A 21,970-nucleotide genomic window follows, 5' to 3' on the forward strand; every position below is an offset into this window, starting at 1 on the left:
TTTATTTGTAGAACTCTTACTGCAAGATGGTCCCAGCTATTGCACAGAGCAGGAGTCTTTTTGAAGAGGTCAGTTTGTGTAGCAAATTATTCTTTAGGTGCTGGATCAGAAGTGTAAAAATGCCCCCTCAGCATTGATTTATGTTGTTTAAATACTCACAAAACTTATAAAGGAGAGACCTACTTGAGCTTATGCTATGAGGAGAGGAGTAGCTATCTTACCACAGCAAAATTGACCCTGCATCCCTAAATCAGATTGCTTAAGAAACTGTCTGACAGCAGCTTGTTGTAAAAGTGTCGAGAGTATTCAGTTACATTGCACACTGTCTGAGTCCGTTAAAATCAATGGGGCATGGATTTCATTGCATGCTTACTTGAAGTTAGGATATACTCTCCAGTAATTGCATAGGATTGCAGCCTTTTTTCCTCTTAGCTGCTGCTGTGCTGGTATTAACATATTAATAGCATGCTGACTCATGCATACTGAGTAATTATACCTGTACAGGTCTTCCAATCTGAGGCATTCGTACTGAATAGAAGTTATTTCCCCAGGCAGAAAATACTTCTGGTCTTTCACAGGGAACCATTTGTGGGCAATGTTTTCTATTTCTGGGCAGAAAGTGAGGAGAAGCTATCCCTTCCATGACCATGTTTGGTTCCATGTTTGCGGGGTTTCACTATCACAACGAGGCTTCTAAACATGTTTACCCAGTGCTCTTAAAACCCTCCTTCACACCCCCTCTCTCAACACAGGAAGGTCTGAAGTGCAACTAGAATGACCAGGGTCTCTGGAGATGGGGTTTGCATGCTTGCCCCATTTTGTTTGCCCGAAGAGGACTAATGATTCTTCCATTTCAAAGAAAGAGGGCAATAAAGGTGTATTTAAAGCTCATCAGCCAGGAAGGTGGTCTCTATCACTTCCCTGCTTTAGTAGTATGGATCCTAATAAATGCTGTAAGTACACCAATGGTACACCAATGTTGCCTCTGCACTGGATCATCTTATGCTTTAGCTTTAAAAAAGAGTGAGGGGGAGATGCGACAGGGAGCGGTGAAAGGAAGTGGGTACCATTTATCTCATGATATGGAAAGTCCTGTAGACCCTACAGCCTGTTTATAGCATGGGAGGGCAAAGGACAAGCCCATGCTAGGCAAAGTGCTGGGAAGATGTCCAATGAGTGTTTGCTATTGCATTCCTAAATAATCTCCATGCCAGTGGCAGCATTTTGATAAATGCTAATAGTTAGAGACCTCTTTCCAGGGTAAAAGCTAGCAGCAAAAGGGGAAGGGTTGTATGACAACATCACAGTTAACAAAAGTCAGCACAAGTTCAACTTCTGTGGAAATTGTGTAAATGGCCTGTGATAGGTACAGAAATTCTGGCTTAGAACTCGGAAACCACATCGAGGATGCAGATATGAATAGTCTTCTGTGCTCAAAACTTTGGTTTTCCTAGCTTGTTGCATGGAAATTTCTTACATGAAGAAAATAAAACAGCTTCAAAGCATTTCCCCGGTCATTGCAGGCAGTATTATTTCTTTCCACTGAGCTGTTGCTGTCTGGGTTGCAAAATCCTGGCATTGGCTGCTCCTCCTCCAAGCTGGTTTGCTGCCTCATTTTTTTCCTATCAAAACCTTGCTGTGTTAGAAAGTTCGTATGCCGAATGCCCTAAATCTGTTTCCTCTGTGGGAGGTTTGCTGATGAGGATAACCGTTTAGGACTGAATCAGACCAACCTCAAGCTTATAGGGTCTACCTTTTGTTTTTCAAACTAGAACTCTAGGATCAGCCAACTGGAACTGGTACCAAAAATGGCAGCTGGAGAGGGGAGGAAGAGCTGATTACAATGGATTCCTGTACCTTGTAAACCATAAATTGGGGAAACCTTGTTATAATAAGTACAAATTCATTTCTAAGTTGCTGCAGAACTCTTAACATCAGACCTAAAATGACACAAGGAGAACATAAAGATGTGATCTCAGGTAACCAACCAAGTAATAATTACTATTTTATAGATGAGGAACATTGACGCTAGTTCAACTAAGCAATGCCATATACCGTAGATGGGGAACAGCGCTCCAGAAAACTACTGGACTCCAACCCCCATCAGTCCCAACAAGCAAAGCGAGTGCCCAGGGCTGACAGGAATTATAGTCCAACAACATCTGAAGGGGCCACAGTCTCCCCATTCTTGCCATACACCAAGGACATTTATTCACTAAAAGAGCCTGTGGTAATCAAGTAAGTTTGAATCTTTGAAGGGAAGGGTAAACTCACATAATTGTTTCTGAAGGCTGTTTCAGATGTTACTCAGGTATGCCACCTTCACAACTTGGAGCTGTGGCCACTACCAGCTGCACTATGAGTGTACCTGCAAGACGCATTTATTTGCCAGTGTCTGCATGTGTGTGCTCAAATTAAAACGTCTAGTAATTTATAGGTTCGTTTGGAAAAAGGAGTATGTGAAGCAGCCCAAAGAATCAGCTATCATGAAGGAGATGAGCCCATCACATTTCGACGGGCACATGAACATTGCTCTTGAACCCTCAACAGCTGCCTGACAGGCAGAAATTCAACAGATGCAAGTGCTTTATTACAGCTCTATGTTGATGGAAGCAACTGTTGGATGGGGGTAGCTACTTAAGCTATTTAATAAGGAGCAATATAATTCCCAGTTTGCTTGAATAATCCAACTAATAGATTCTTAGTATGTTGCAGCTTCATATTTTTTCATATATGTGTAAGAATATAATACTTGTGTCAGAAAAAGAGGGCGTCTTTATTCTTGTGTGAGCAATTTTCCTGAAAAAAAATGTATTAAATATTCACATGCAGTTCACGACAGCAATAACTAATGTCTGCTTTTTGACTTAGAATATGCTCTTAATCAGTATTCTTAACAGCACTGAAAGTAATTTATCAGGGAATACTATTTCTCTCATCCAAGATCTTTTAAAAAAACGCCTGTGATACAGAGTGCTAGTGCCCATGTCTCCTATGAAGCCTCATTGATTACACTGGTGTGTGAATGCAGATAACAAGAATGTAGGATTTCAGCCCCATGCCATGTATATTGTGATCTCTAGAAATCTGGAGAACTTGGGGATATTGCTACCTTGTTGGGAGTTTTTCTCTTCCTGCTTGTCCACAGGGCTTTTAAGCGCTCTGGTTTAGCTTTTGAAAATCTCTTCAGCATCCAGTAGAATGATTTTGACTCTGGGAATTTTAAACACCTACTTTTTAAGCATTGGCATACATCTTTAAAAATATGGAGGCCAAATCATTCTCATTCATGACACATTTTCTGCAACAGTTCAAGAACCACAGCAATATGTACTAGGCAATTAATTGAAGGCTTTTCTGAGGCTGCCATCTGAAGCACACTTGCATAACTTAAAAAACCATGTGACTTCTTACTGGCTTTCCCCCTCCTTTGATCATTTCTTCCATCTTGTGAGAATGCTTGCCTTATAAACATGCACTTCCTGTGTTGGGGATTCGAGATCTAGTTTAGCACTCCTGTAACATCAGAAACCTATCACTCTCCCCCCCCCCCCCCCGTGCTGCTGCTTTCTAATTGCTAACACATGCCACATTTTGTATTGTTGCAGACCCTGTGGCCAAGATATGAGAGACAGTTTACAGGGAAGTTTTACATGCTGTTGGAAAGCTTCAGAAAATTAATTAAACTGAATTTCTCCAAATTCAGTTTAAAAATAAATAAATCAAAACTGAAAGTTAAGATGAAGCTTTTGATGAACACTTCAGTAGTCCGGTGAGAGGTTTGGAGGATAACCAGATTGGTCTATATTACAACAACGGCAACAACAGCAACAAGTCTTGTGGTAGCTTTAGAGATTTAGCATAAGATGATGGCATAAGCTTTCAACAGACAGGGCCTATTTTGTCAGAGTCCTGAAATAATTGCCCAAGTTAGAAGCCCCGTTTGTACTCCACCTATACTAAACACATTCAGTTGAATGATGGGGAACTGTGATTAATGCAGATTTCTTGATGTGTGGGGAGGACTGTAAGGACTCTCAGAATACACTTATAACTGTCCTTTATATATTCCCACTCCAAAAGTCATACCTTCCCACTATGCTGTCCACAGATTGTTTAAGGAACACCCGAGGGGGGTAAAATTAATACGGTTCTGATTACTTAAGGCTGGGCAGCATTCTGTGCCAGTTGAAATTTCAGAATACTTTATGGAGTAGCCCCATGTGGAGTACATTATGATAATCAAGTGCAGAGTTAACTAGGGCATGAAAGGAGGAGGCAAGGTCTGATTTATTCAGAAAAGGGTATATTTGGCAAAATTAAGGGGGAAGGTGTTTTAATTTTTTTAATTGGAATTTGCACAATGTAGAAATTGGGAGTGGCTGCTGCACTGCTAAAAGGTATTGTCCCTCTCTAGATGTTTGATTACACTATCTCATGGCCATTAATCACAAGTGGCCTCTGCTGGGTGCAGGTGATACAAGCACAGTGATGGGGTTCCATGTTCACTTGATTGGTTTTTTGTATTCGTTTGTGCTCTGCATAGCAATGTGGCGTAAATCCTACCCCTTGCATTCATTGGAACCCACTTAGCAAAAACAACCACCTTGTGCTCTCTTGCTACCCATTGAGATGACCAGTCCATTTGTCCCAAGGAAGCTTATGACTTAGTATATTAGTCTCCAGTGTGCATGTTTCATAAAAGGCAAGAAGAGCTGGAGGAGGATAAAGATGGAGGCTTTTGGCATGGTCAGTCCCGCTGGACATGCAGTGCCATCGCCGTTGCCGTTACTCACCAGGGTTGATCTTGGATACTTTTAGCACGGCGCTGTCTCTCTCCTCCCTCCCGCCCCGATTTGGCTATAAACAAATTACAAGTCTTTAACATATTAATGTCAGACTTAATGTGAAAGCCACCAGTAGGTGTGTACTTAGTGACATCAGCTGGCAGAGAGTCCTGGTAACAGAGAGCAAGTGACAGGGAGGAGGGCGGGGGGGGGAGTACTAGAGAGAGAGAGAGAGACGTGTGTGAGAGCAAGAGCGAGAGAGCGCATATCTGGGTATTCTGGCAAGGTAAAGAGCTGGTCTGTTTGGCAGGACCTTCCCATCTGGGATCCATCTGTGTTTCTCTGGAATCAGACAGGCGGCTCCAGTCAGTGAGAAATCGCAGATGTGAGGAAGCTGACACATGTCCAGCTAATGAAAAGAGAAGGAAGGTTTGTCACAGACTCCGCTTGAAGATTAGGAGCTGCAAAAGAAGACCCATTTTTATTTATATTTTAAAGAAATCGGGTGTCTTTTGGACAGCAGCCTGGTTGTTGTTGTTGTTGTTTGGCATTTGGGTGCATACGGTAAGTGAGCTCCTCTAAATAATACTCCTCTTAAAGAAGGCTGTTCTGATTTCAGTTTTACTGGGATTTTTTTTTTTAAAAAAGCTGTTTTGTGGCCTAAATTGCACCAGAAGCACAATTTTATTCATTAGGTTGGTGCCTGTGTGTGTGCATGCAAGAGAAAATGTTAACAGATGCAGTACTTTGCTACAGCTCCCTCCCTGCTCCCTAACCAACCCTCAGTTTGACTGCAGTGCCTCTGCTGTGTCAAAACTTCATTAGATGAGCAGATTTGCTACATGGATTTTCGTAGCTGAGAGAAAAAGCAATGCAAATGCCGTATCTTTCTTTTGTCATGAGGAAACATGATTTCTTAGGAAGGATGCTAGCTTTCAATAATTCATAGTGTAATGGGATGTTTTTTTAAATAAATATATATGATGCCATAGACTTTACACTACAATAATTTTTTTTTAATATTTGCATAAAAATGACAGTCATGCAGTAATGGGATAAACGCAAGCAGTGAATTCCAGTTTTCATTTCAAATAATTTTTAATGCTTTTTTTTTTTAATGCATATTGTTCTGTTTGCATTCCTGTCAGGCTTGCGTACACTTAACATGCTCCCTCTCCTGGAAAAAGCAGCAGTTAATGCTGCTGGTGTTTAACTCTTTGGTGCAGTTTATGGTGCAGCAGTGTGCACTCATTATAAAAATCTTCATTGTCAAGGTATATTTGTGTGTAATGGGTAGCTACAGAACCTTGGATTCTGTTTTGCGCACCCAGGAAGTGCCAAATCATTGTTTGCCCCAAATTATTGTTTTGTTTTTTGTGTACAGGATTCAAACTCTTGACCCACTATCGTTTTTATTTTTCTGTGTTTCCATTAAATGCTTCACCCAGTTACTTAAGAGATCAGACTGGAAAGGTTTAAAGATGTGCATTCGTCCTTTGGGACACCTAGACCAAGGCAGGTTTATTCCCTAATTCCCACTTGCTTTTGTTTGGTTCATGCAAAATGGTGGGGCTTCCCTTTTTAGCAAAGTGATAAATAGTACTATGCATGTGTTCACTGCTAACAGCCAAATCCCCCAGTCTGACATACTGCATTATAACAATGCCTATGCTCGCATCCCAAACAACATTTGCTTTCCTAAACCTGAAAACATAGGGACTTGAGCAAGCTTTCTCTTCTGCTTAGTTGTGGTTATTCAGAGCTGAAAGAAATGACTGCAACTGTGAGCTTACCCTTTGCTCCCACCTCATTTTTGGTCCTTTCTTTCAATTTATGTTAGTGTGCTGCTAAGAAATAGTTTACAGAAGTAGGCAGTGTTGCTTTTTTCCTCATCAGTAATGCACATACAAAAAACATAGTGGGTGTTGCTTCATGACATAAAATGTCTTGTGGGTGATCATCTTCAATGTGTGTCTAGATTGATTTCCTCAAAGGCTCATGCAGTGGTCAGTGTTGCTAATGAGCTCCTTGGAAGTGTGAGGCTGTATAGAGAAACCAGCAGTAGTTTATTGTGTGTGTCTCTCTGTGTGGTGTACTATTCCTAATCTAGCACCAGGAGTTTGATAAGTGTGTCATTTTGAGGAGATACAATGAGAGTTAGGGGTTGGATGAATATAATTTACTAGAAAGTCCTTGTAGAAAGCCATTTGACTGAAGCATGTTGGTCTACCCGTAGATATTTATCAGTATCTTCAGATATGAATACTCGAGGTGAGGTCCTTCAGTAAGTTTTTGACCATAGGACTGGGGGTCTCATTCTTACGTGAAAAGCATAAAGCTACTTTTAGAATTTCCGGACACTCAAGCTATTGACAGATAGCTTCTCAGTAGCTTTGAGAAGAATTTCCGTAACTTGAAAGGCTGGACTTCGGAGAAGAAAGACCTCAAACTCTGTTTTGAATAACATAAGAAGAGAGATGTGGTCCTTCTGGTCTCTCTAGGCCACATCTCTCATTGGCCCTGCTTTCACCCTTCTTGGTGTTTTTGCATGGCGGGAATGTGTCTATGAACTCTGATAACACTTCCTGGTTGCTTGGATGCGTGAGGGTGTATCAAAACTAGCATAACATTCACATTCATTTCTCTCTGCACTTTTGCCTCTGGCCCCGCTAACCACTGGCATATAGCCCCCAGAAGGTTGTGCAGAAGGAAATGTGTTCTTCAAGCTGAAAAGTGTTCCCCATCCCTGGATTAAAGTAAGCCAAGAACTGTTGCTCAGTTGAGAGAATGCAGTTCAACAAAGAGACCTGAGTATTTTCCTTACTGTAAAAGCTGCAGCATGAATACTTCCCATTGTAAAGAACTTACCAATGTGGCTTTTGTTGTTCTAATGCCCCCTTTCCCTCTGCAGATCTAATTGTTTGACAAATATTATTTAGTAACCCAAAGTCCACTGATCATAAACACCATATTATTGTATGCTATTAGCTCTGTACAGTTGAATATCAAAAGACTCAAAGTTGAATTTTGTTCCTATTCATTTTCAAGTTGTTTGTAGCCTAATTCAAGTTTGCATTGGTGTGAATCTGCTGTAAATGCAAGAAGTGCCATGTCTGTTGGTTTAAAGATATTTTGCCACCTGCTTGTGGGGTGGGGGTGGGGATGAGAGGTTAAATATGGAGGAATTGGTTGAATTGTGAATGGATACTGTTAAAGCTGTCAAACAAAAATTTTGAAATTACGCAGCCCAGTAATTGTAAAGTTTCCAACTTCCTGATGACTTAGGGTGGTATTCAGCTAAATCCTATGCAGAGTAGGCCCATTGAAAATAATGAACCTAAGTTAGTCATGCTCATTAACTTCAATGGGTCTTCTCTGAGTAATATTGAATACTACCCCAGTTGCCTGAAAATGTTGATGTTGGTACTCAATAATTTGAATTCATTTCTTGCAAGTGCAATCATATTAAGCACATCCTACAGAAATATTGGCGCTGTTTCTTTTATAAGATGGTATAGCTTCTGGTTGTGTTCATTAGAAAGGGGCTGTGCCAGTTTGGGGTACTTCTGTACCTGAAGTCAAGCTTAAAGAGTGCCCTCCCCTTGATTGAAATTTTAATGTTAAAATAAATAAATCCAGGTGTAATTTTGATGGAGAGCAATGGCAGCTTCTAAGATGTGCTGATTGAAATACATTGCTTCATGCTAAATTTCAATTTGTATATGGTAGCCTTCACTAATTTGGTACCCTCCAGATGTTTGGCCTACAACAACCCAGGTGTGAGTTGTGGTTCAAAACTTCTAGAGAGCATCAGGGTGGGGAAGGCTGTCCTTGGATAAGGAAGGTGGTTTCTTTTGACTGGATCACTTTTCTGGGCCATTCTGGGCAGCTACATTTTTCACTCGTTCAACAATGGAAGGTATGATCCATTCAGAAACTACCTTTGAGACTAAATAGGAAAAAATGACAGCCAGCTGTACTGATTCAGGCACCCTAGAAGTTGAATATAAGGCAACAAGAAAAAAGGAACTGCTAGGAACTAGTTTTTCTCAGTCACTCCAAATATTTTAACTTTACCACAAGTTAAATATTAACATATTTCATGTTTCTCAAGGGCTAGATGTGGCAGTGACTTCGCCCTCTCGAATCTCCGTACTGTATGAGAGGGAATTGGATAAAGCTTTGATGGTCTGTCCACAGAATAAGTTTTCTGCTATTCTGAGATGAAGTGGATTTAAATATAGGCTATGGGTGTGGGTTTCTGAGCTGAATCTTGAAACATTCCCACTTCTGCTTTTAACGATAGTATGCTCCCAAGATCTCATAGCCTCCTGACTGTAGCATAGACCTACCAGGAAAGAAGTTTCTGAAGGGACCTTTTGTGGACTTTACCTTGCTGTGTACATTTTCCTCACTAAAGGCTCTTGCTCTGAGTGGCATATTTGCAGTATGAAGCTTAACATGTTCTTTTATATTCAGTCCAGTTGCGCTGCCAAGTCCTTTTGCAAGTTAACAATAGCTCAGTAGGTGATTGTCTTCCCAAATATGAACCGAGTCTTTTAGAAATGGCACATATTGGGCAGAGTTCTGCTATGTCGCTCTGTTGCTTGGCTAATGGCACAGATTTGTGTGGGGTGGGGTGGAGAGACAAAACCTGTGAGATCCTGAAAAAAAACCAGGCATCCTCCATACCATGGAAGCAACTTGATTCACAGACTTTTGGGCTTTCCATTTAACTTAATTTGACTTTCTCTCGCTTTTTCGACGGGTCGCTTTGCCCTGTTCTGTGAGGTGAATTGTGATCGCCTTCTGTCATTCGGTGCACTCTGGTAGGCTAGACAGAGAAGAGACCACTGGAGCCTTTGAAAGAACTCAAACTTGTTGCTTGTACGGCAAGCTGTGAATATTTAAAGGCCTCATATGGCTTTCGCAGGCTGGTGGAGAAGGAGGGGGATGGGCTACTTTGTGAGGGTAACAGATGTGCCCTGTGCTGTTGACGCGTGCCAGCTCTGTTCCTCTGCTCCTAACACCAGGTGCAGCTATTGTTCCAGCCGGTCTCTATTCATCCCATCTCGTCTGTTACTTTGCTCTTTCTAGCTCATTGTTTTGGAGGGGAAATTAGCATTAAAAACCGATCCCCAAGCCCCTCGTGTCCCTCAACTGCAGGTGACTCTTATTGGCCCCAGCTGCCACCCTTGCGCTTGATTACATCCATATGGGCTTGTGGTGGGAAGTAGTATCCACTTACCAATTTCTCCACCCTGAAACACACACACTTTATTATCTGCAAGGAACAATGTCCTGAAATCTATTAGGCTCCCCCCATAGGCTTCCCATCAGTCAGCATTACAACTATGGCAAACATTTTACAAGTGAAGCTAATTACACCCTCTCCTCTCCTCCCCTCTTCCTTCAATGCTTCCCAAATGCGCAATAAGCGTTGGCTAGCGAGGGAGTGCTCTGAAATAGCCAAATGTGTGAGGATTTTTCACTAGCTGGAAGGACCCTGCCAGCGGTTAGATGATCATCAATGGAAAGTATTTAGCCAGTGAACTTTTTTGTCCAGTTGAACCACTCCTATAAATGACATGAGGGAAGTGCTGCCTCAAGAGGAAAGTGGTAACGTTTACATACGGCTTGTTAGTTTGCTAAAAATAAGTCTGTGGAGCCTGAAAGAAAATTTGTATTCTTCCCCGTATCAAATTCCACCTTCATCTAAAGGCACAATTTACTTGGATGTTTGCCAGCACAAGCACCATTGAAACAAATGACTGATGAATTTCAGCTGAGATCTTGAAGGAGAACCCTGTAGGTTTGCCTGAGCTCCTCTCAACATAAGTTATTAACATTTAATCGAAAGTGTTGTGTGTATCCCCTCACCCACCCCAACCTTAGATATGTTTGTTTTGCAAAGTTGAGCCTAGCTAAAATGCACGGTTAAACAAAAAAAAACAAATAAGAGGATTTCTGTTTTGTTTAGAAAGAGCTAGAGGGCAGCCTATAATTTGAACAAGGAAATGATGTGGTATCAGGATTTGCTAGTGATCGTGAAATCATTTTGTTTGGTTCCTAGCCAACTTGTTTCTCTGGATAGTTGGTCCACTAGATATTATGCAGCTTGACATCTTAAGTTTCTTCCTACCCCTCAGTTTGTGTGTGTGTGTGTGTGTCAGTGTCAGCACTGTGCAATCACAATATAGGAGGCAAGTTTTTAAAAGGAGGGGAAAAAATCCGTAGTTTCTGTGTTCAGATGAAACGAGAAACAATACCTGGTTTCTTTGCAAACTCCTGCAACGAGTGTAGCAAAGCTGCAGATTGTGTAGCCACCAAGTTCATTTATATCTCTGCTTATTAAGCTAAGGTATGATCATTTTGATCACAGCCATTGTCTTCATGCAGGAAGAAGACTGAAACCACTCATCACTGATAATATGCACTATCCCTCACATGACTAGCTAACAGTTTTGTGGATTAGTAAGAGGTGGATATTCTTTCTTGAAGGAAGTAAAATATGTACCCTCTGCCAAAACAGAACTTACAATTTTGTTGTGTCACATATGTTTTAGGAGTTTCAAAGGGAAATAGTTTGCTCTGTGTTGTTGTAGCGCAGGATGTTCTTGGAAAGGTTGGCTTTAGCTATTGCTTTGTTTGGGGTTTGGTTCTTCGATGCAGACAGAGGGTGTGTGAGGGGTGCATCTGTCTGTCTTGCATTCAAACTGTACCTTGAGATCCTGTGGAGAAAATGGACATCAATTACTGAGAGGTTTAAACACACGAGTATTTTGCACGCAGAGCAGGTGGAAGAAGGAAGCTGATTAGGCTCATGTAAATGGGAGCCATTATGTTCAAGGCTAATTCTTCAAAATGAGCATCTTAAATCACACATACAGATCCTCAATTTTATCGCTCACTGTAGCACTTAGCAACCTACTTCCTGTGTACTGTGCTTAAGTGCATATTATAAAGCATAGTGGCCACTTAGAAAAACTAGGTAGCTTTGTGTTTTGAACACATAGCAACATTATATTAATATAATAGTTTTGCCTGGTGGTTAATCCGGCTGTGAGCTAAATTGTAGGCATTCTATTCTTGCAGATGGGCTTGTAACTTTCGGTAATCCTGTAATTCCTCTGTTTAGCCAACCCATGAAATACTGCTAATTCCTGTCTCTAACTTTCAGGGGTGTGGACAATTAATACTGTACTTTGGTTTTCCACCAATGTCTAGCAGATGTTTTGATTTTTCTCTTTCTTGGAGAGAAACTCCTCTGGATAGCGTGTATAGGTCCCAAACCTCAGGACTCCGCTTGTCCAATTTTGTAACGTGTTTTAGAAAAACATTGAGACCCTTTAAGCTCTAATTTTTGTTTCTTCTGGGTGTTAAACTTACAGTCACTTCAGAGTTCTCTCCCCCCACCCCCCCGGTCACTTCCCTGTCAAATCGAGAAGTAGCTTCATTGCACTCATATCTTGGTGAGAGAAAAATTCAATGTTCTGGCTTCTGTTGAATGTGTGGGTGGGTGGGAGGGACAGAATTGATTTTTCCTGCTGTGTTTACAAATTAATGGGACAAACCTCCCAGCTGGTAGTGATCAGGAAAGTTGTTTCCTTCCAGCTGCTGACATAATCATTTAGCTAATGTGGGCTGTAGTTTTGTGTTTTTGTTTTGGTGGTGCTTATGTAAGGTGTAAGTGAGCTGGAACTCTTGCATCTTACTGCATAGGAGACATGAGAATTTTCTGACTTTTATATTACAGTGGTACTTCGGGTTACATACGCTTCAGGTTAAAGACTCCGCTAACCCAGAAATAGTGCTTCAGGTTAAGAACTTTGCTTCAGGATGAGAACAGAAATCGTGTTCTGGCGGCGCGGTGGCAGCAGGAGGCCCCATTAAGCTAAAGTGGTGCTTCAGGTTAAGAACAGTTTCAGGTTAAGAATGGACCTCCGGAACGAATTCAGTACTTAACCTGAGGTACCACTGTACACAGGAAGTGCAAGTCACTTGCTCATTCTGTTATGCACTTTATTTGTAGCATCCAAAGTTGCCTACCATCAACCTCTGCAATTGCTAGTGATCTTGTAACAGGGGAAAGTGTTCTCAAAATAGCTTCCACCTGGGGTCTCTGATTTCTCCAGTGGGCATTGTAGACTATGTGACTTTGAGCTTATGGTTTCAAGTCATAATGCTGGGAATATCTTAAAGCACAGCAGCAACACTGAAACCTTCAAGTAGTTATTCAACAACAGGAACAACACAAACCTGGTTCCCAGTATTATAGAAGAAGTGATGCTAAGACAGTGGCACCTCGGTTTACAAACTTAATCCGTTCCAGAAGTCCATTCTTAAACCGAAACCGTTCTTAAACAGAGGCGCGCTTTCCCTAATGAGACCTCCTGCCGCCAGTGCCCTTCCACTGTTCGGATTCCGTTCTTAGACCGAGGTAAAGTTCTCAAACTAGGACACTATTTCTGGTTTTACAGAGTTTGTAAACCGAATCGTTCTTAAACAGGACTGTTCTTACCAAGGTACCACTGTATTGTCATGAAGGCAAAGCTGAAAAGCTTATATTGCAGTCAATTAAGTAGGGTGTACCACATTGGAAACCAAGTTTCAGGTAGGTACCCACCATACTATTTTGGCTTGTGGTGAAAACACTATCAGATTGGGACATGCAACAGCTAATCCCAACTAGGGGGCGGGCCTAGACTGCAATCCGTAAAATTAGATAATAAAATTAATGTAGGACGACCCTCTGGCCAAATGCTGCCTGACCCAAGGCAATTTTTTCCACATTCATGTAGTGTCTGATGGTGACACTTAAGTAGCCACTTCAGCACAATGCAAATCTGCATTCCGGATAGGGACCAGCTGTACTTGTTCCACCCATTTTCTCCATGCCATGTATAATCTTACATATTTCTATCATGTCACCTCTTACTTGCCTTTTCTCCAAACTAAAAACCTCTAACTAAAAAAAACCCCTAATGGTAATGCCCCTACTGGGGGTCAGCAATGGCTTTCAGCAAAGCATGCTCCTCTTGAACCTCTATCTCCCTAGCAATTTTCCTCCCGCCCCCCCAAAAAATGACACTTGTTCGTCCATGGCAACTGAGAATGCTGCCACAGAATTGTAGAATTAGAAGCGACCCCAAGGATCATCTAGTCCAACACCATGCAATGCAGGAATTGCAGCTAAAGCATCCCCGACAGATGGCTATCCACCCTCTGATTAGGAACCTCCACCACTTTCCTCCATTGGGCTGTTTGGGCTTTTTCTTTTTGGTGGGGGAATGTGTTCTTTCCCCCTCTGTCCAAGCATGCTGATATATCCCTCTTGTTTCTCCGTGTTTCCATTTTGCCTCCATTTCATTAGAGCGTTTTCCATAAGCATAAAGGTAAAGGGACCCCTGACCATTAGGTCCAGTCGTGACCGACTCTGGGGCTGCAGCACTCATCTCGCTTTATTGGCCAAGGGAGCCGGCATACAGCTTCCAGATCATGTGGCCAGCATGACTAAGCTGCTTCTGGCGAACCAGAGCAGCGCATGGAAACGCCGTTTACCTTCCCGCCAGAGCGGTACCTATTTATCTACTTGCACTTTTGACGTGCTTTCGAACTGCTAGGTTGGCAGGAGCAGGGACCGAGCAACAATTCCTTTTTATATATCTTCCATCATTTTGCTTGTTGCTTGCTGCATGAGGCCACCACCAAAAATAACTTTTGGTGAAGAAGCTCCCCTGGTGGACCAGCCTGCATTTTGGAGGCAGACTTGCTTGCAGCACTTTGCTTCACATCTGGGATTTTCAAAGAGCACAACTTTTCCTTGATGTTTAGTGACTCTCTGCTGGTTCTCATCAAGGAAAGTTGACCTTGTAGTGCAACTTTTTTCTCATCCCAGGTCAATACCTTTGCCTGTAATTTTCTTGACTGCGTGTTCTCTGGTTAATTAAACCTGACTTTCTAAATAGTTGTACATTTAAAAGCTGTGTTGTGCTTTCTCTCTCTCCATTTTTTAAAAATAATACGTTCTCTGTGGGCATGTGCTACTTCTCAGCTTTTCATAGCAGCTTGAATCTTCAAAGAATACCACCTAGACCAGCGTTTCACAAAATGGTTGTTATCGACTCCCTTGAGTCAATGGGACTGGGCATGGGGTGAATAAAGGCCTAGACCAGAGCTTTCCCAGCTGTGTGTCACAACATGTTAGTGTGTAGGTGTGTTGCACGAACGCTACCTGTATTCCTCCTGGGGCTGGAAGGGTGGTAGTTTAACCTCCATTTTGCTAGTAAATCTGAATTACTGTGTTGTGAAGGGATGCATGTCTAAAAAGTGTGTCATCAACATGAAAAGTTGGGAAAGCTGTTGCCTAGAGGCTGAACGGGGGTAAAAAAGGTAGTAGAAATGAAGTTTACAAGATACAGTGCAAAGCATTTAATTAGGAACCATGAGGCTCAGAATAAGGGACATGAGCATGTTCAGAGCATACCACTTTTGCCAGTGAGCAATTTCTGTACTTAATAAGTGGATCCCACAATACAACAGTATTATCAGACCATATTGCTTTATTGTTTTACTTCTTTTTTTTTTACATTTTATCATTCCTAGTAATGGTGACTGCTGATCAATAAATGCTGATTATATATTGATATATATTGATTTTTTTCATTTATAACCCTAAGAATCTGGGTTGGGATCAATGACAACTTTATAAACTCATTGAGGGGGTCAAAGAATTCAGAAGTTTGGCAAGTCCTGATCTATATGCTATTACCCTCATTTTCTGAATAGTATCTATAGTGTTCTCTTTCCGTCTCAGTCTTTTTTTTTAAATTCTAAAGCGAGGGGGAGACTGGGATGAGACTAGCCATATTGAATATGAGTCACACAGGCTTTCTGAACTTGAGGACATCAGTGCTCTATTGAGAGATCCTCTGCAATGACTTCTTTCATGAGTCTCCTAGTTATTAGATTATAGTTAATTGGGTAATCTTATAGTTAATCTTCTAGCTACTAAATGAGGACCTTGTCCCCCAACATTTTTGAACTTGGAGAGGTCATTTTCTGTTGGATAACATCCAGATTTGGTGTCCAATCGCTTTTATTTCATAACTACTGCAATTGCACCAAATGGTAGCTTCTTTTCTCTTGGCTTCACTGAAGTTTCCGATATCCTGTGTCTGTCTTGTCTTAAAACGTTTGTGTGGGTTGCCAGTGTTCTGCTGTTTCCCACCCTCCCTAGGTCCCCAGCAGGCTAGCCATTATGAAATATTATTTTATTGCCTGGTAATTTTGCTAGCTTTCTGTAGTCTTGAGGAAGCCTGAGAACCTAAATAAACAATTTTTGTTAGTTTCAGTTTACTTTTCCATATAGTGTTTCTCAACTTTGAATACAGGTTCTTTAGGGCAAGCTACTGCAAATCACCCAAAGATCTACCTGTAGATTCCATTTTCACTTCTGACCATCCTTTTTTTAGAGGAATTGATCTAGGCTGAGAAGGGACAGATGACTGAGTTAAATAGAAAGCATGGTTTTGTCAAGCGTGAGAGGTAGTGGCCTTGGCTAAGTTTGGAGGCTAAAGCCTTCTTTGTGGTGGCTGGCACCCTCTTTATGGAATGCCTTCCTTTTACATGCATGTCTGGTAGTGACGTCATTGTTGTTCCAGTGCCAGGTTAACGCATATCTGCTTTACTTAACACATTTTACGTCTTTGTATGAATGACTATTTTTAGCTTTCTCATCTGTGTTAAATACCTATTAGTTGCCTCTGTTTGCTGATGTCTTTAAGGATATGATTATTTTTATTGATTGGGTTGGTTATAACTTTATTTTGTACTCTGCCCTGGAATTGGTATTGATGAATAGCAGACTGATAATGATTTAATAAATAAAAACTATTTTTGTGGGTTTCATAGAATACCAAAGAATCTGTGTTCATCTGTTAACAGTCATACTTGGAGATACATCTTTGAAAATATGATTGGAATAATTGGCAAGATTCAGAAATAAGGAGCTAAGTGGGGAAAAATACAAATTCCTTCCTTTTCATTTTGGGATTTCTCAGGCAATTTTGATTCAGTATATTCAAGGTGGTGTTTTGTAAATTGAGAATAGTGAGAATGTGCGCCTTGGTTCCACTTCTACATGTATAAGGCATCGTCTAAATTTGTTAAATGGGCTGTAACCAATGCTAATCCTACTCAAAGTAGACCCATTTAAATTAATTAATCTAAGTTAGTAATGTCCATTAGCTCCAATGAATCTACTCTGAGTAGGATTAGCATTGGAAACAACCCAACATTTTCAGTATTACTAGAATGTGCAAATTAAATTTGACCCTTTTGGTTCATTATCACTTCCCTTGTTTGCCCAGATTCTCAACAAGTACTTATCCTTCTTTTACATCTGGTTCCCAGTTGGCTGTGATTGAAATTCAGGATATTAATGCCATCTTCTGAAAACCTAAATGGATCCTGGCTGCTTAAGTGATGTGGTGATACATATATACATATATAACACATTCCGCCTGGGCTGTGTGCACTAATGTTGGGAGTTTTAGATTTTGACAGTGTACACTGTGTCTAATCCCAGAGATCTATGCAGTTTCAGATAGATCTCTTGTAAGCATAGGGCTTCATATTTATTTCAGTGGAGGGAGCCAATCTATGTGTGCGATCTTTAGCAGGCTCTTTTGGGGGGGCATGTTGTGTGTGTGTAGGAAATAGAGAGGCTGTTGTGAGAGCTTTCTAAGTATCAACGCTTCCGCACATGGAAAAGATTTCTGGATTTGGGTGTCTGTCTGTGGCTAGAGACATGACCTTGCCTAGGGGAGGACCACCTACATATCTGGGAAAATGTTATAAAGTGCTTTATAAATGTGTTTTAATTAAGCCTCTTGGGCATGCTTGTAACATACATGTGAGTGAAGAGCTTTATTAAACTCGGCATACAGATGGGGAAATAGTTCTGGACCCCCTCCCATGATCTTGCAACCTGACACTACAACTTACATTCATTTGTAGCTGAATTTAAACACTTTAGCTCTCCTCTTTTCTGGCCCTTTCTCTTCTGCTTGGTCAGATCTGCCTGGAGATGGCAGGCAATTCTCAAGGGCACTCGAGAGTTGGGATGAGAGAAGCAAGCAAACCAGTGTTTTGGTCACTAGGCAGGAAAGCCTGTTTTTCAAATTTTGGCTTAGCCTCAAAGTCATTAAATTTGGGAAGATCACTGTTTCTCAGCTCTTTCCACTTCCTCATCTTTAAAGTGTAAATAATAATGCCGTCATGGTACTGTGAGGCAATATACAAACGTCACTGATTAGGAACTATTTTATTAAATGTTTGTCCCATTCTTCCTCCAAGGAGCTCAGTCTTCCCCTCCCAGTTTTATCCTCTCAAAACATGGTTTAGGATAAGCAGTGGTGTCTGGTCCAAGATTTGACATGGCACTTCATGTACACTTCTGTTTCCCTGTGCATTTGGTTATATCCTACAATCTGTAATGTAAGCTGAAATTAATTGGTTGGTCGTGGGATGGGAGCCTGATTATAGAACCATGGTAGTTAAGAAATTGAGAAGGAAAAACTGGACATTATCCAAAATCAAATCTGACAGTCACCTTGATCTAACCCTCCCTTTTTTTTGAGACTCACATTCTGAGATTTGAGGGAGAAAACACTTTAAAATGTCAATGTGAAAGCTGCCTTATAAATATATAGAGAGTACAAAAAGACGTGGCTTGTTTTTTGGTTTTTTTTAAAATCATGCATGGAATTGTCATCAAGACCAATATGTGTTCAACATTAAATATGCAAGTAAATCATCCATGTGTCTAGAGTTCAGTATTAAATATATACAAAGGGTTCAATTTTACTGTAATCTTCAGGTAAATTTTATAGGTGTAATAGGTTTTTTTTTAAAGTTAGCATTTGATAGAATCTGCATTCTTAATAATTTGGGATCACATGAACAGTTGCCACTACAGTGGTACCTCGGTTTACAAACTTAATCCATACCTGAAGTCCGTTCTTAAACCAAATCTGTTCTTAAACTGAGGCACGCTTTCCCTAATGAGGCCTCCTGCCGCTGGTGCCCTTCCACTGTCCGGCTTCCATTCATAGACCGAGGTAAAGTTCACAAACCAGAACACTACTTCCGGTTTTGCGGAGTTCGTAAACCGAATAGTTGGCAATTTCTTCAAAATCATAGGCACACAAGTCCTCCCACACATTGGTTTAAATTAATACTAATCATGTTCCATTTGTTTATCTTAATACCATTACTGGGCAATGGAAAGGAAATCTTTCAGACAACCTGGTCCAGACTTATTTAGAGCTTTGTATTTAAGTAACACTGCATTTAAACTGGATTTGTGGGTAGTAGGGAGCCAGTGCAGATTCCTTAGCATTGGTGTGATATGTGCCCACTAAGCCCCCACCACCACCACCCAGGCTACTGCATTCTGCATCAGTTGCAGCCTCTATACTAGCTGCAAGGGAAGTCCCACATTGCAGTAGTCAAAACATGAAATTACCAGTCCATAAACCACAGTGAGCAGGCTATGTTTGTCCAGGAAATGTCACAGTCAAATGTCACACCAGTTTAAGCTCATGATAGGCAGGCACTCTTTTACACAAAGGCCCATATACTGTTCAAAGATGGTTACCAAATCCCTCTTAAATTGCATACCTATTCCTTCAGAGGGACTGGAAACCCTACTGAGAACAGGCAACGTCCTCAGTTCTTGAACCTGGGGATCATTCACCTGCAGTGTCTTTATCTTAGCAAGCTTCAGTCTGATGACCCACATCCAGTCCACCAGTGTGTCCAGGTACTGTTTCAACTTTCAATCCTCTCTTGACTCTGATTTAATGGTGAAATAAAGACCCAAACCTTCGGATGACTTCTCCCAAAGGCTTCGTATAGAAGTTAAACAACACTGTGTTTTAAATGGTGCCTTACAACACTTTGCATCTACAACATTGTGCCTAAGTTGTCAGGGGAGAAACACAGAGTCCCCAAATGCTACCCTCTGAAACCTGGTGTGAATGTGGGAATAGAGTCACCATAGAACAATACTTACAGCTCCCAATTCACAAGAGCTTGTTGAGGAGACCATGGTCAATGGTGTCAAAAGCCACTGAGAGATTCAGCAGGAACAACAGGGTTGCATGTTCCCTGGAAAGGGTCATTCATCAGGGTGACCAAGACCTGCGGAATCATTGGTGAGCACACTTTGGGTTAATTGAAGGTGAACAATTTTGTCCCCCGTTTGCCCAGCAAACTTATCACAGTTGGTGCTAGCAACTTTTTTTTACTGCATGAAAGAGCTCTGCTAGGCAAGGCACGATGGAGGCTTTTTCACTACCTTCATCACCATATGACATGACACGGTTAAACACTCTTAACTGCTGTTTGGTCAGCTTGATATTGGGCCTTCAGCCATTTCCACTTCCTCTCTCGCCATGCAGCCTGCTTCATTGCTCATAGCTCCAAGGAAAACCAATGTCCACAAGGAGCTTCACAGTGTTGGAGCAGGCACTGCTGAGCAATCTTGTCCTAATCTCACTGTTGCACAATGAGGTATAAAGCATATGGACAAACCGAACTTGCATTCTGGAAATATATTTATCATTGTTACTGGAAATTCCCCCGATTCTGATTCAAGTGTGTGAAGGGACCAGTAAACCCTTACATGTTCCTGTTTATGGCTTGGCTTATTCAGTGCAGGAGCAGTAAGCTAAATTATGAGGTAAGCATCATGTCCTTTAGCTTTAATTGTTGGTTGTAAAAGAACTGATTCACAGGCATGTCCTAGGATTGTGGGACTGTATGCGCACCAGATCTTAGCTTTCTAGCTAGTATGAAAGCATCTTTACTATTTTGGAGCTCTGCTCATGTCCCCCTCCCACACAGAGTGTTTTAGGGGAAAAGATGTATAGACGTCTGCCTTTCATTTCTTTCTTGTAATCATGAAGTTTTGGGCTACAGGTGTACCAAATTTTAGATATCTGTGTGGCAGGGTAGTGTCCCAGCAATACTAACCACCCTTGTCCTTCAGTCAAAAACATAGTTCTATAATAGAAACTGTGATCTTTGCATTCTGTTGCACTGAATTTCATGTTAGGTGTACCTGGATTCTGTGTGTGTGCCACTTCTGTGCTTGAGGGACTTGGCAGAATATCACCTTTTGAGGGTTTGTGAACAACTATCGCTCCAGAGTATTCTTAGGTTTTACTTGTTATGTCTGGGTACTGCTGGGCTTGGAGTCGTTAATCTTCCTCATGTTTTCTTGGCTGAAGAAAATGAGAAACAGATGTTCACATCTGGAAACTTCGTTCTAGGCTTCATTGTTGCAGTGAAATAGTTTAAATTGTAACGGGAACATTTAGAGTACTGAAGCAAAAGGCTACCCTTGAACACACACACCCTTCCAGCTTCCTTTTTTGCATGAAACTTAATACTGCTGCATGTTTTGTTCTTGTCAGTTTTAACTGCACTTAACACTTTCGTAGCCTAGAGGATGAATATTAATCGACCTCTTGAAATAGTAAGCAGACGTCTGGAAAAGTTTGTGTATGTAGTGTTAACAAGCTAAAGCTATATAGTCCCAAGTATGCCTGCTCATACTTCTGAGTAAACATGATTAGAATTGGGGAACTGGACAGTTTGATTGGCTGCAAAACTCTTTCCTGCACGAGGTGTGGATTTGTTTTGTGTGTTTTCCAGGAGGCATATTCAAGTCATACTATCAAGTCTAATTATACTAGAGAGGTGGCCTGCTTTGGAACTTAGCAGTGAGCAAGAAATCCCTGTTATACCTCACCTTGACTATGAGTTCATTGTGGCTTTTTAGGCAAGCCACTGTTTCCTCTACTCATCTCTTGCAACTACCCTTAATACGGATAATATTGAGTTGTTTATAAGAGTTAATGAGATAATATATGTCAAGGAATTTATGCACACTGGAAAAGCACTTTATAAACACTGCCTGTGTTCACACAAAATGGTGGTTTAGTGCATTGTGCAGGAGCCAGGAGTGAACTACAGTGAACCATAGGCTTGCACAGTCCCTCCCTACTTTCCTCTTTCTGGAAGAGTTTGGAAGTATCCACTTCTGCTTTTAGATAATCACATAATTCTGTGTAGTTTGGTCCTAGAACTACAGCTAGCATTAACTATGGCTA

The 21,970-nt window shown here is 41.2% G+C and overlaps 1 protein-coding gene across 7 annotated transcripts in view; it reads left to right on the forward strand.

Moving 5' to 3' along the window:
- The window catches only part of CBFA2T2 (CBFA2/RUNX1 partner transcriptional co-repressor 2), a 67,887-nt gene that overhangs the window by 18,535 nt on the left and 27,382 nt on the right, over window positions 1–21,970 (forward strand). Inside the window, exon 1 of one of the 7 annotated variants that reach the window (XM_053393928.1) lies at window positions 5,135–5,351. The exons of the other annotated variants lie outside the window; for them this stretch is intronic. The gene's annotated coding sequence lies outside the window, so the exon portion shown is untranslated. Of the gene's footprint in view, window positions 1–5,134; window positions 5,352–21,970 lie in introns of those variants that run through there. 7 annotated transcript variants of the gene reach the window in all.

Source organism: Podarcis raffonei, chromosome 6 (assembly GCF_027172205.1).
Source record: "Podarcis raffonei isolate rPodRaf1 chromosome 6, rPodRaf1.pri, whole genome shotgun sequence".
Classification (NCBI taxonomy): Eukaryota; Metazoa; Chordata; class Lepidosauria; order Squamata; family Lacertidae; genus Podarcis; species Podarcis raffonei.